Here is a 16,045-nt window from a genome sequence, read left to right as displayed (position 1 = left end):
AAGATTTCTGTGGTGGAGCTGTGGACCAGAGACCTATTGAACCTCCATTCTGGACTGCATTGTGGGGATCCTGGCAGCGGATTAAGAGGAGAGGTACACTGTACAATATAGGATGGTCTGAAACAGCGCTGACTACACCACATGTGGTAATTGTAAAGTCCAAAGGAGCATGCTTGAATGAATATATACTGGACTGACAGTCTTTACTATTTACTTACTAAACTTTTGCACTGAGACTACTAATATACAGAGGCTGAGTGGCTGAGACTACTAATACAATTTGGCTGGACTGGGCTGTAGAAATTCGGCTTTTATTTAATAAGCTTGTTTGAGCTCAAGGTTTAGCGGCCTTATTAAGGTTGTTAACAACTATGTGCGCATTTTATGTGGAATATATTTTTTTTTTTTTCTTTAATGATGTTTTATTAAAGCCATGTCAATAAATTGCTATTGTTGCGATCAATAATTATGGAATAGTTCAACAGCGCCTCTTACTATTAAAATTGTCGGTTAAAATAGGTAACTTCCTAAAAATGTCAAAGGTATGAACACTATGATTCTTTGCTATGCGGTCATAATACTGACAGTCAGGATGCCGTCGCTTAGAATGCTGGCACTGGAATCTTGACCCCTGTCAGAATCCCGGTGCCGGCATCCCGGCGGTAAGTACTGGGGTTGGGTTTAGGGTGCGGGAGGAGGTTAGGTTTAGGCAGTGCGGAGAGAGGGTTAGGATACTGAGCGGTGTCGGTATCCTAACCCTGTTAGGATGCCGGTGTCGGGATTATGACCTCTGTGATCCCGAGCGTCGGCATCCCGTACCCATCCCGTTTCTTTTTGTTTTCTTGATTCACCAAGACACGTACAGATTGATAGCACTCAACCAAAAGGATTCCGACTGTATATCCAGTACAACTGAGAAGAGTGTTGAAAACCAAATCACCTTTTTTTTCAATATATTTGTAAACTAGCTTCTAAGTGCTTCTCTGAATACATAGAATTGCAATTTTCTTCTTCGGGGTCCATAGGGATCCACAGGGATACCATAGCGGATATTATGGTTGAAAGACCAGGCACCAAACAGATAAAGCTTCTGCACCCAGAATGTATACCCGCCCCTAGCCATAAGACTTCAGTTGTTCGTTTGGTGCAGCAGGATCAAGACGCACCTTTGTAAAGGGACTACTCTGGCAGTTCTAAGCTTTTATTTTATGTTTTATTTTCTTATGTGTGAGTCAGCAGTACTCAGCGTCTGCATTAAGACTCCATCTACCTCCTCCGGGCCACAACATCAGTAATTGTGCTGGTGATTTCAGCGGGTCATGGCTGAGCTTACCTAGCAGCAATGCTGCGATCTGAACTTCACCGGATACATGGAGATGTCAGGTGAGGCGATTCCTCGCTTACGAGGAATCGTGTGTGGCAGTCCTTGCTTTTGGTGTCAGAGACGCACCAGAAGCTGCTGCTGTCAGGGCCCAGGATTGTCCGCGTCCTCACTACACTAACCGGGTTCTTATCATCTGATGCTGGGGACCGGCAGCAGACGCTATCTGCTGCCATGAGGCTAAGCGTACCCAGCTGGTTAACGCAGCTTAGTGAAGGTAGGCACTCCCCCGGCAGCTCCGACCCATACGCAGTCCCTACAAAGGGTTTTGCGTGTCTCTGTTGCTCCACCTACCCTCCACATGTATATGAGACACTCATGGTCCATGCTCAGTGCGCCCTGTAGCAGTGGTCTTAGGAGGGTCTGGGTCAGTCTCCCTGTATACCTCTCCCTTGGTTAAGGTATATGGTGCTCTGTGTCCTACCATTCTTTTGCGATGCTGTAGTTGATTTAGAGCCGATTGTAATTATATTACATATGCATTGTTTGTGACTGTTTGCAAGCTGCTGATTGACACTGTCTTTTATTTCTAAATCTGTCAATTATAACTATCACTGTTTTCTCTCCATCCTCTTGGGGTGGAGGTTTCTTTCTGACTACTTCACATTCAATTGAGATTTTGTGAAGGCTGTCACATAACATTGCAATTATTGCCTTTATTGACCATGTCAAAAGATAAAGGGAAACAGGAGGGGGAGCAGCCTGTGCTAGTTCCATGTAAGTCATGTACGGCCTATGTGTCCTCTCTGAACATTAAGGATATTTTGTGTGGTATCTGTTATAAAGAGTCACCACACCAATCCAGTTTACCTGTCCCTGGACAAGAGCCATCTTGGGTTTCCTCATTGTCCCAGGGTATGATGAAGGTTGTGGATCATATGGCTGCTCCTACGATGCCTCCTTGGATGGGGTGTCCACAGTATACTATATTTGCACCTCCTATGCATCCTTCATGGAGGGATGTTTATGGCAATTCTAGTCAAAGTATGGCACCATCTGATGTTGATAACAGACCAGTAGTAACCAAAGCGCCTAAGTGCAAGTTATCTTTTTATCAGTCTGTCCAACATACGGATTCAGACGCAGCATCAGGGGAATCAGATGGTGCACAGGGTTCCTCTCCAGGATCTAGCTCTGGAGAGGAGGATCATCTGTCCACGGTGGATGTTCCTTCTTTGGTGAGGACGGTTAAAGACATTCAGGATGATGAACCAGCTCATCGTAAGAAGGCTCCAATGTTTAATCACTACCGGAAGGTGGTCAAAACGGAGTTCCTTGTATCTAAACAGCTTACAGAGTTTATCAAGGAGGCATGGGGTAACCCTGAAAAACAATTTTTTGTGAATAAAAGAATAACATCATTGTATCCTTTCCCACCTTCTGTATGTACTAAGAGGGAGGTACCTCCTACTGTGGATGCTCATGTAACACAATTAATAAAAAATGCTACAATGCCTATTCCATCAGCGTCTTCGCTGAAGGATTCCACAGATAAAGAGATTGAAACCTGGGGGGCATGGCCTGGTGGACTTTGGATGCGAACGTGTCTCAGAGCTCCTGACCGGCACCTACATAAATCTATTCCTACCACCTGCTCCTGGTGGCCCTTACCCGACCTTGCTAACTCCGTACCATCTGCCTATTCCGGGTGTTGTGGTCTTCGGAATCAGGGGGTATCTCCTATGTCCCTGTGGGTTGAGGCCCACACATCCTCCTAAAGCTGTGGCCTCTATTTCCCTCTGGGTCCGGGTGTCCCCTTCCACTGGGCCCTCCACCAGGAATCACCCGCAAGCCCACTGCTGACCCTCTCACCTGTGAAGCGGGTCCCTCCGTCAGACGCCGGCTCTCTGCAGACCGTGGTCCAACGTCCTGGTGCCCGCGCCTGGAAGTACTGGACCTGCATCTCCTTTGGCGCCCGCCTGCGGCTTCTCTGACCACACACTAAGGTGCTTAGTGTAATCAATTTCCCTCAGATATCAGGATGTTAAATACAATAAATTGTGGAAACTAACATGTGGACTGCAGCTACCTGGTGTGAGGTGCTGTGCCTCAACACAACAATGAAACAGACAAAAACGGGAAAGCTCAGAGTGCTGGCCACAAAGTCTCAAAACGTGACTTCTGAGGAGACAGCCGTGTGTTTTGAGGCTGAGAAACGCGTCAAACCGCACTCCCTATGGGATATCAACTTGAGGAACCAGACCTTACTAGCTAAGCTGCAATCGCCAAGATACCGATCACACATGCCACCGCAGGCGACTGTAGCGTGTTAGACGGAAGGAAGGTGCAGACGCTGGTCCGGTCACTTCACCATACAGAAATTCCTGTGAAGATAGACGGAGAGCACACTGAGCCTAGTGCCGTTATTTTGCAGCACTGTCGGGAGCAGTTAAGTATACAGAGGGCCCCAGTATATTTGGACATTGGATGTACCCTGCAGTTTATGTGTGTGGAGAACCTAAGAATTGTTTATATTACGCCGTGCACGGCTAGAGCCATCAATGTCCTACACAATAGGTTGGCTGCCGGACATTGCAAGATACATTTGAGTTATTTCTGTGATCAAGTAATTAAGGATATCTCCATTTACTTATTTACCATTGAACACAGGTGAAGATCCTCCTTATTTTCACTGTTTCCAAAAGAGCTTATTTTATGTTACATATCAATGTGACATGGACTTTGTAATGATTTTTTAACAACTAACTGAAAGAGGATAATTGCTGAGACTATATTACAGCTGTGTATTGCTCTAAATAGGAGTAGAATATCCTTTCAATCCAAATATACCAAATAAATATATGAATAACAGCATTTAGGTTCTGAGCTAACATTTGCTCTCTTCTGGTTCACAGTTGATTCCCACATTGTGAATACATTTGTGTTTTGGTATATGTAATTTTTTATAATTTTTATTTTGTTTTATTAATATTTGATTATTCTCTTCAAATAATTATTTCCTATTATAGGTTTTATATTATTTTAGATGTGATTGTTTATATCATCATGTAATATTAAACATTTTCAGACTTTATGTGGCCAGCGCTCTGATCTTTCCCGTTTTTGTCGGCTTCTCTGACCACGTTTCCGCCGGATCATCCTCCTGAGAGCCCGGCCACCTGCTTCCTGGGCCTTTTGCTGTACTGTCGTGACTCCTGTAACTGGAGGTTCTGGCTCCCAGGTCCTCCTGTGTTCTCCAGGCTGGGCTCCTGTCCTGCAGAGCTATCTCTCCATGAGGTTGGCTGGCCCCTGATCTCTTTGTGGTGATAGTGCGATGTGTTTTGGATATTATTTATAAACCTTACCTATTATAAGAAAAAATTAAATAATTCACACCAATACCAACTCTAAAATAAATGACAATGTTTTACTTAAAAGCAAATTAATTATACATGTATTATTGTCAAAGCAGACTTACAACATAAAAAAACAATAAGTTCAGCAGCAGTAACAAAATGATTATTTGCAATGCCTAGCCCAGACTCACAAGGTGACAGTCAGCCCTGTTTATACTTACAGCCCAGCGCTCTGTGACTCCCTCGACCTACGATCTCTCCTGCTCAACCCGACTGACCGACCCCTCTCCTATTTGATCAATCTTTTATACCTTTTCCCTCTGCTACTGACATATTCTAAAATGACGAATATTAATTAATTAATTCAATATTCATGCGCACTAGACATTTCACTGATAATATCTTTTAATCATAACAAAACCTATAATCTCCTTTCTATGTTCTCAAAATACTGGTGACCGCTTATAGGCCATGGCTATCCCGATTAGATCCCTCCTTGTTTAGCCAGATCTGAGACCTACTGTCTCCTAGTCTGTTCATATTAAACTAACTCATTATTCTGTCTTGCTAGAGAAGACATGGTTTTCATCAGTTCTGATTTATACCTATTCCTGTAATAACACTTACCGTATATACTCGAGTATAAGCCGAGTTTTTCAGCACAAAAAATGTGCTGAAAAAGTCCCCCTCGGCTTATACTCGAGTCAAGTGTAGCGCTGACCGGACGGAGTTCGGTCAGCGCTACACACTGCCAAACACACAGCCGCCGGAGCCGGCAGCTATGTGTTTGCTGTAAACAGCAGCCGCTGAGAGTCTGTCAGACTCTCAGCGGCTGCTGCTGCTCCCACTGCGGGAGCCATCTTCCGGCTCCCGCAGTGGGTGATGGGAGACACGTCGTCATGACGACGTCTCTCCCATGCAAAGCGGCCGGAGGAGCGGACAGCGGCGGGACCATGAGCGGGAGTTTCAGGTAAGTGTTTATTTTTTTTATTGTTATCTCGTCTCTCTCTACTGGGGGGGGGGACTACAGGGGGCACTACCAGGGAGCGATGACTGCAGGGGGCACTACCAGGGGGCGATGACTACAGGGGGCACTACCAGGGGGCGATGACTACAGGGGGCACTACCAGGGGGCATTATCAGGGGGTGATTACTACAGGGGGCACTAAAAGGGGGGAATACCACTGGGGGAACTACCAGGGGGGGATTACTACAGGGGGCACTGCCAGGGGGGGATTACTACAGGGGGCACTAAAAGGGTGGATTACTACAGGGGGCACTACCAGGGGGGATTACTACAGGGGGCACTAAAAGGGGGGATTACTACAGGGGGCACTAAAAGGCGGGATTACTACCAGGGGGGGATTACTACTGGGGGCACAACCAGGGGGAATTACTACTGGGGGCACTACCAGCTGTTGCCATTTCCCACACTAGGCTTATACTCGAGTCAGTAAGTTTTCCCAGTTTTTTGGGGTAAAAGTAGGTACCTCGGCTTATATTCGGGTCGACTTATACTCGAGTATATACGGTATACCTTTAGATTAAACAATATCAAACAATAATATCTGTTGCTTCAGACACACACATTCCTTCTGACACAAACATTCCTTCTGTTATTACACAGTTTATTAATGCACTCACATATAATTTTTATTAGGTTTTGTGTATTTAATAATTTTTAAAAGATCCCTAAACAAGTTTAATTCAGTAAGATCCTCCTTGTAATATTGTGTTACAAACACTGGTTCCCAAATAAATACCTTCAGCTCCTGTACCATTTTGTTAATAGATATTATGTTGTCCTGATCATACCTTGGATACCTTGTTAATTTTAAACATAGGGAACCTGTGACATTATAAGGTTCAAGTGTGTGAGTTCCACATAGTGAGTGAAGTGTAGTTTGATTTGAGTGCAATGAAATAGACATTAGCACAACATTCCCTGAATGAAATGGTGACTACATAACCAACAATCAACTTTATTGTTCTTTCTATAAGCTCATGATAAGTGTCCAGGGAAGAAGTGTCAGTTTATATAGAGATGCTGTCTTTCCACCATTGTATACCCCTTTTCTGAATTTAAACCACAGTATTTACATATACACCTTGGAATTGTGAGACAAACTTTCACACCTTTGCCTTACAGTAATGGCTCTTTTTTTTCCCGATACTTCATCAGATGTATCTTGCACCTAGTACCAGTATGAGACCTTATTTACCTGTAATGTATTTATTTTTCAAACATTTTAATTATTTTTATATATGAGTTATTAAGAATTTTCCACCTTGGTCTTTTGACCATCCTCTTATGCGTACATATACCTGGGAGTATCAGTAGTAAAATGAGTGTGCGCGTCTTGTATGACTCAATGTGATTAAAACCATATCCCTTATGACCATGAGTTTTAAAATAGGAGAGGAGTCTACCAATATGACCCCGGCAGTACCCCTAGGATAACTCTCCACACCGTCCTCATCAGTCACCAGCCCTTGTCAGCTCCTATTCACTATAAAAAATGGAAAAAAAATAACTTTCCCAATCAATGGATACACAGAGACTTGATCACCAATAGCCATCTTTCCTCTTCTTTGTTCACAACCCACAGAACACTACTAATAATGGCCCTCATTCAGAGCCACTCGCTAGCGGCAGTACGCTCGTTCCGAGCGATGTTCGCACATCTGCGCATGCGTACGGTTTTTAGTACGCATGCGCGAACCAGTCAGTGCGGCCGAAAATCGTTGGTACGCAATATAGCGAGGGCCTGCTATTTTGAGTGACAGAATGAGGCGTATGTGGGTGGTAACAGGGGAAGGTGCTTGAAAACGGGAGTGGAGATCCGAACGCAGGCGTGCTTAAAGGTCAAAACGGAGCGTTTTAAGGGAGTGCATAATTAATGCAGCAGCGTCATTGACCACGTCACTTGGTTTTTTTAAGCTCAGAACTGCTCGCAAAATAGCGGTTGAAAACACCAACCACAAGAATAGCGAGCAGTTCATACGCTGTACGATGTACTCGATTAATCTAATAAATAGCGGACATGACGTATGGTGCGTGCGGCCAGGGGGCGTTTTTATAAAAAAAACGAGCGTATGTTTTGCTCGCTCGTTCAGACTTAGAGGTGGGAACAGACTGCAATTTGCGAACGGATCATTTGAATAGCCACCCCTTGTTTTTGAACGAACGACCACAAATAGCGAACGGCTCTGAATCAGGCCCAATGTCCCCGATTCTGTGAACCTTATCTTGGCCTGAACTGTGGCTCTAATCAGGCCCATCATCAAATATGTTTATTAGATTTAAATCACAGTCAATGTCTTTATCACCGTCTTCTCTTGCTTTAACTGACCTCACCGCCGGGTTGGCAACCTTCTTGCAGTGAGATTTTGTGAATCCAATTGTCCTTTTCAACCACATCTAGGTTGTTAGCAGAACCTGGAATGAGCCTTGCCATCGATCTATGAGACAACCAGAACATAAGAAATTTCTCACAATCTTCTGGGAGTCTCTTCATAAGCTTTCCTTGCTTTTCTTCAGATGCTGTGAGAATTATATAACATAGGGCCTGATTCAGAGCCGGACGCTATTTGCGCTCGCTCGTTCAGAAAAAGGGGCCGGATATTTAAATAGAGCGCTCGCTCTTTGCGGTCTGTTGACGCCTCTATGTCTGAACGAGCGAACGAAACATGCGCTCGCTATTTTTTTAAAAAACGCCCCCTGGCCGCTCGCATCCTACGTCATCTCCGCTATTTATTAGATTAATCGAGTACATCGAAAGGCGTATGAACTGCTCGCAGTGCTTGTGGTAGCATTTTCCTACCGCAATCATGCGAGCAGTTCAGGCTAAAAGACAACCAAGTGACGTGGTCGATGACGCTGCTTTGTTAATTATGCACACCCTTAAAACGCCCGTTTTGACCGTTTGGCATGCCTGCGTTCGGATCTCCACTCCCCGTTTTCAAGCACCTTCCCCTGTTACCACCCACAAACGCCTCATTCTGTCACTCAAATTAGCAGGCACTCGCTATTTTGCGAGCACACGATTTCCGACCGCAATGACTGGTTCGCGCATGCGTATTACAACCCATACGCATGCGCAGTTGTGCGAACATTGCTCGGAGCGAACGAGCGGCCGCTTACGAGCGGCTCTGAATCAGGCCCATAGTCCGTAGTTAAATCATATAACAGTGACAAGTCTATTGCTGGACTTATAATAAGGATAGGCAGTTTTCCAAAAAGTAGTTCATAAGGCACAGGTTAAGTGGCTGCTTTGGAGTGGTGTGAATGCTATACAAAACCAGAGATAAAAGCCCCAAGTCAACTCATGGTAGTCTCCATACCCACCTCATCTAACTTGTACTCAATGTTAGTGTTTACACATTCAATTTTGCTTTTTTTTATAAACCCATATATTGACATATTGCTTGTAATACCTTCCCTGTAAAATGTATACCTCTGTCACCTTCAACAACACATTAGATACGATATTATATCTGGAAACATAAATAACTGCACAATTTCTTTGCTGTGAATGATGCTGCACATGATGACAGATTTCTGTGACAACATCCGAAAACTGTGAAGTCCTCACAAACAATAAATGGTTAGATAAATGCAAGGTATCCAGACCACATTGAACCTGCTAATGATAGTGAGATTAGTTGCAGGAAGGACATGGACATCAGTAATAATCATCGATTGAATCAGATCTAACAGTTCACTTCTCTTGAATAGTCATAAACAAATTGTTGATTAGAATAAACAGGCATAAATATAAGCTTAGACATTTAAGATAGCTTCAGAGACAATAGTCTGTGAGATACAAATCTTGGTATTATTGATTAAAATAAGCAAGCATAGAGAAAGCAATAAGCTTAAGCGTTACATCAACATTGTCATCACCAGAGACAGGAGTCTCTGGGGTTCAAATCTTGAAAGAAAAACAAAAGGGGGGTCAGTCGGGCCAGCTGTGAGAGTCGGGGGCGCCGCCGGTGCTGTTGGCTGACTGCCACCTTGTTCCACCTCTTAGCCTCCTGCTGCCGTATTGCCAGACATTGCAAATGCTTAACCCTATTCTTCACTAACTTAGACAAAATGACTGTTGCTTTGAAAGCCTCCAGAACAGATTGGTTAAATGTGCCAGCCATGGGGAAATGACCAGAGGTCCATCCGGTCATCCCACTCCACCCTGCAACAAACCTCACACTCTCATCTCCGTACTTGTCTTTCATAACTGCATACATACTTGTCATTCCTAATCACATATGCTTTTGTTTTATTATTATTCCTAGATCCCGCATTGCGCTACCCTCATTCCCCATCCTCTGTTGCATTTCTTTAAACATTTTTTTTAAATAACCACCCTCTTAACTTTCTGGCAACTCACTCGATGCCATACATGAGAAATGTCTTTCTCTCTCTTTTTTTCTTTCTCTGCTGCAAAAATAAAACTAAATTTTTTTTTCTCAAATAGCTAATCTCTATGACCTTGAAACGGGAACACTCTTCCAGCTCCACAAATAAGCTTTACACTTGCAATGAGAAACTTAATTCTTTCTTAAGTACAAGTTTTGTTAGTGGGATTGTTATACAATTTCATGGTAAACTACCCTGGTTTCAGATTTCCATTTCACCAAACCAATTCCTTCTCACCTTCATTCAAACAACCATTACCATCCAGGTGCGTCACACGCCATTCTCCCCATACTCTGTAGCTTATTAAGCTACAATCAACCTCTGCACCCTCTTATCACTTACATTAACGACCTTCAATTCCATACAAGTACCTAGATAATGTTGCCTTTTAAAAATCAAATGAGATTAACTGTTTCTTTCACTTTAAAAGTTTTGACACGTCTGTCAAAATGAAAACCCCCAAAAACTACCCTAATCATGTTTCCTCTCCTTTGTTATCACGCCAAACACATCTCAGGTACGATCTGACCTCGTTAACAGATTCAGTACTTCAATTACCTTGTGCCCCCCTTTATTAGGGTTCAGGACAACTTTTGCATCACTTGTAACTACACAAGTCTGTTTATATACTTGCCTTCATTATCAGGTATCTGTAAATTTATGTCTAACCACGTGGATTTCTCTCTTTGTTTACAATATTACCCAGTTCACATAACCAGATTCATGTCTCTCTCCACTTCTCATACAAGGCATACTACAGGGGAAAATGGAAAAAGCTAGCTCACCAAATGCCTCTTGTCCTAACCCCTTGCTGACATTTAATTTTTATAACCACAAAACCAACCACCAAAAAACTCAACAATACTACCCCTAATTTCTGAGAAAAATGACTCAAATACAATTTAAAATTTCTGGAAACAAGGAATCAAACAACAATTCTAATGAACTGCTTCTGTCGGAATCCAAGTCCTCAATTTCTAGTAAAACCGAATCAAATGACAAATCACTCTTTAACAACACTATTGAATCGAAATCCTCAAACCTCAATTTCCAAGAAAAGCAAATCAACATTACCTATATCATAAAATATTAGGAAAAACTCATCTATGGTAATCAAATCCCTTACTAACTCTAACACAGCAACATATGCACAATTAAGACACATCAGGGGTCCCTGTCAATGGGGCTGTCAATGAAAGAGAAAGAAGAGTGAGGAAAGGTAAAAGACAGTATGCACAACCTTTTTTTTATTTTTTTTCGAAAAAGGGTTATAGATCACTCACACAAGTTGCATACACTGCTGTCTACGGTTTATCGTGTCTTTTTTTTTACACAAGACCCTAATCTAACCCCAGCTCCAAGCGGAAGCCATAAGCGATACTCGGGTGGGGTCCTTACCAGAACCAACTGCCGTGAAGGTCAGTCAATTACCCAAACATACGTCATTCAACCAATCATTCGTCACTCTTTCATATAGAGCAGGGAAGGAAGGAAAATGAAGAAGGAAAAAAAAACTGGTTTGCGCAAAAAAATAAAAATTTCTCAGAGTGAGCAGAAAAAGAAAATAGAAGATATCAATAAAACTTCTTAAAAAATCTACCAATAATTTCAGAAATCGATATATCAACAAGAATGTCAAGAAAATCACTTAACTTGCAAATTTAGAAATCATCTTTATTTTATCCTTAACATATTTCAGTGCATGGGAAATGAAAAAAAACCTCAGCAAATACCATTTACTTTCCCTATCTACTCGGCACCCTGCCTAGAAAAGGAGGGGAGGAATCTCTCCTAACACCATTTCTCCAAAATACCAAACTTTCTTATACAAACTTCACAACTGAGAAAACCCTTATTTTAAGAAACAAATCCTACCAACACAGAACAAATCCAAAACATTCATTACAGCACAATTAACTTACCACCATATCAAAGACTGAGGGAGAGAAAAAAACAAAACTGCACATATAAAAATGATCTAATGGGCGTCAACAGGTGTATCTTGCTGGGGCCTCCATGATTGATAGCGCAATGTGTTTTGGATATTTATAAACCTTACTTATAAGAAAAAATGAAATAATTCACACCAATACAAACTCTAAAATAAATGACAATGTTTTACTTAAAAGCAAATTAATTATACATGTATTATTGTCAAAGCAGACTTACAACATAAAAAAAAATAAGTTCAGCAGCAGTAACAAAATGATTATTTGCAATGCCTAGCCCAGACTCACAAGGTGACAGTCAGCCCTGTTTATACTTACAGCCCAGCGCCCCGCGACTCTCTCGATCTACGATCGCTCCTGCTCAACCTGACCGACCCCTCCCCTATTTGATCAATCTTTTATACTTTTTCCCTCTCTGCTACTGACATATTCTAAAATGACAAATATTAATTAATTCAATATTCATGTGCACTAAACATTTCACTGATAATATGTTTTAATCATAACAAAACCTATGATCTCCTTTCTATGTTCTCAAAATACTGGTGACTGCTTATAGGCCAAGGCTATCCCGATTAGCTCCCTCCTTGTTTAGCCAGATCTGAGACCTACTGTCTCCTAGTCTGTTCATATTAAACTAACCCATTATTCTGTCTTGCTAGAGAAGAAATGGTTTTCATCAGTTCTGATTTATACCTATTCCTGTAATAACACTTATACCTTTAGATTAAACAATATCAAACAATAATAACTGTTGCTTCAGACACACACCTGCCTACTTTAGAGAGAGGGTAGACCTCATCACTAGGCCTGAGGCCATTCGACACGTGATGGTCCTCTGCAACTTACAACTAATATATATTCTGAATCATTTCTATATACTCTTAATTGCAATGACAATATTAATGAAAGACATAAGCATGCATATATTCGTGAATTGTTGATGGAATATGTACGGTAACATATTCCAGCATTATCAGTGGACTGCCCTCCACCTGGTGCCCTGAGGTTGAGCAGCTGTCATCTCCCCAGGGGTGAGGTGGTGAGTCCTCTGAGAAGTGGGGACACCTCCTATCTGACCATTATCTTTTTTTTTGTCCCCTCATTATATTCCCCCTCAATCTTACCATAACGGCATTATTTTATTTCAACACCCAATTATTTCTTTCTTGACCCCCTATTGATGTTTTGCTAGTGTGTGGTCCATCAGTCCCCTGGGTGTTCCCCCCTATTTCCTAAAGCAACTACCGGCCCTTCCTCTTGAGAGGTCCTGTTCTTTTAAGTTTCTGGTGCACCCATGGGGTACATTTCTCTCCTGTGATACTTTCCTGGGCCCTCTCTCCCATACAGAAGTCTACTGCCAAAACACCTAGACAAGGAGGTGGCGACATCTCGCAACATTTTACCAGGGGCACAAAATCCAGTCCGCAAAGGAGCCCCCCCTCTCCGCCATGGATTACTATGGATAAAGTTGACTCTCCACCTCCCGCTCCTTCCACAAAGGAAAATATCTTGGCTCTCCATTCCTTAATCACCAATTTCAAGGTCTCCCTTGAGACCAAACTGGATAAAGCTGTGGCCTCCATTAAATCTGACATCTCAACTCTTGCCACTCGCACCTCCACGGTAGAATCTGGCCAAGATAATTTTCAGAAAGCACTCAATGGTACAAGCAGGGATCTGGACCACATAGTCGCGAAACTCTCGGATCTTCGCACCAAAAATGAGGACTTAGAGAATAGGGAGCGCAGAAACAATATCCGCATACGAAAAATCCCAGAGTCAGTTACTGTGAATGCCTTGGAACCCTAGCTACATAACCTCTTCTCATTCCTGCTGCCAGACCTTGGACCTCGGAAGCTCCTTCTGGAAAGGGCGCATCGCGCCCGATGACCAAAACCCAAGGATAGTGAACCTCCCTGGGATGTAGTAATTTGTTTCCTCAGCTACAAGGACAAGGAACTAGTCCTCACTCCCACCAGGGGCAAATCTCACGTCCTCTTTGACAAGGCTAAACTACAATTTTACCAGGACTTCCTCTAATTATTGCTAAACGTAGAGACTTCCGAGATCTAACCAAAGCACTTCGTGTTCGTGGCATCAGGTTCCCAATGGGGATTAACCTTTAAACTCATTGTGGACTTGAATGGTAGGACCGTTCTAATTCGAGATATCCAAGAATGCAAAGATCTTCTAACCCATCTGGAGGAATCTGGCCCTCCCCCGGGTGGAGATGTCATCGCACCATGAGTGACCCATTCTATTGGCCCCAAGAACTTACAGTATGTTAGCAATTTCTATCTGTGTAATGTCCCTTATTGTAGACCCTTAAGCCGGTCATACATGGTGCAATAATGAAACGTCACGAAGTGTTGTATGATTTCCCTTGAGATTCTAATGTACACAATGGATCGCAATCTTACGGTTTTGCCGTGAGATCTACGATCCAGATATACGACGGCAGGGATGCGGATCGGCAACTGATCGTTACGAACTCGTCCACATCGTGCAGGAAATTGCACTGTGTATGGGCCACTTTAGTTCACTACTTAATTTACACTGTGTAAGATCACCCTAATTAGTCTAAATTTTTCACATATTGATTTTCGGCGGTTACTTATTCTAGCGTGCATGTTTTATATTTTCTGGATTATAGTCTTCCTATTGTCCATGTACCTATTTTCATGTTATGCATACTATTTATGTTAAGTTGGGTCTCTGCTCGGGGGTTCCACTTGTTCATACCTGATTGTGATTTGTTTCTCACCACCTTCATTATGTTTACAGGCCTCTGGGATGTATGGACCAGTTCCCCCTCGGTTACCCGCATGTACTTAAATTTTTTTTTTGCTACCTTTCTCGTGGGGTGCTCTGTTTTACTATAATTATATTGTATGTTTCTTGTCTGTATACTGTTTAAGGGTATTGTGTAGAGATATTGCTTTTCTACTCTTCCTTTGAGTTCTGTCCCCTAGATATTTTTCGACCCACTTCGGCTACAAATAATTTCCCTCCTCAACCCCCCAACCTCTTTCTTTTGAAGCTTTCAATGTACATATCTCCTTTTTCCTCATTCCCCTTTACACCCAGAGGACTCTTCTCCCGCTCCTGTTAGTCCCTCTTCTTGACTCTTATGGTGTATACACACGGTCAGATTTTTCTTCAGATCTGAACGATAACGATTTAAAAAATCATTCAATCGTTCATATCTGAAGGAAAATCTGACATGCCTGAACGATGAACGATGCGCGTTCCCGATGGTCAGATAACGATATGTGACATCTGATGTGTTTGTAGTCAGACTTGGACGATTCCATTCATTTGAATGCAGTCAAAAAATCGTTCAAATCTTTGGTAAAATCGTTCAAATCGTTCATCTGACAGATCTGAAAAATCTGACAAATCTGACCGTGTGTGTGCTCCATTACACTTCATCCTTTTCCTTATCTCCACTTTGCCCAATCCTTGCCACCCTCCTTGTTCAAACATTACTACATGATTTTTTAACATATCTTAATTGTTTAAGAGATGTTAAAAGAGATGTCGCGGACTTTACCGTCCCCACCTCATTGGACGTCTGTGTCCTAACTTCTGTGTGCGTTTCCCTCCACGTAGCCGGCTGGGACTCCGCACCCAGCCCCCCCCCTTTTTTTTTCTCTTTTCTTTTTCTCTTCTCTCCCTCACCCCTCCATTCTCCTCCTCTTGTGTGCTAATCTCCCTTCATTCCTATCTGTCTCTTGGATAGTCCAGCTGCTACTATGCCATTGACCATAGCCTCTATGAGTGTTCGGGGAATAAACTCCCTTCAGAAGCGTTCCCATTTATTTAGCTCTCTCCGGAGTCTAAGGCCCGTATTCAATTTGGAAGCGAAAAGTCCATGCTGGGCTTTTCGCTCCCCATCGGAGCTTTTCCTGGAATAAAGTAACGGGCGTGTGCCTGCTTTATCCCTGTATTCAATTTAGAATCAGCGAAACGGAACCCGCCGAATTGGGATCTACGA

This window comes from Taudactylus pleione, unplaced genomic scaffold, assembly GCF_031769625.1.
Source record: "Taudactylus pleione unplaced genomic scaffold, aTauple2 ptg000317l, whole genome shotgun sequence".
Lineage (NCBI taxonomy): Eukaryota > Metazoa > Chordata > Amphibia > Anura > Myobatrachidae > Taudactylus > Taudactylus pleione.
This window is presented reverse-complemented; position numbering follows the sequence as displayed.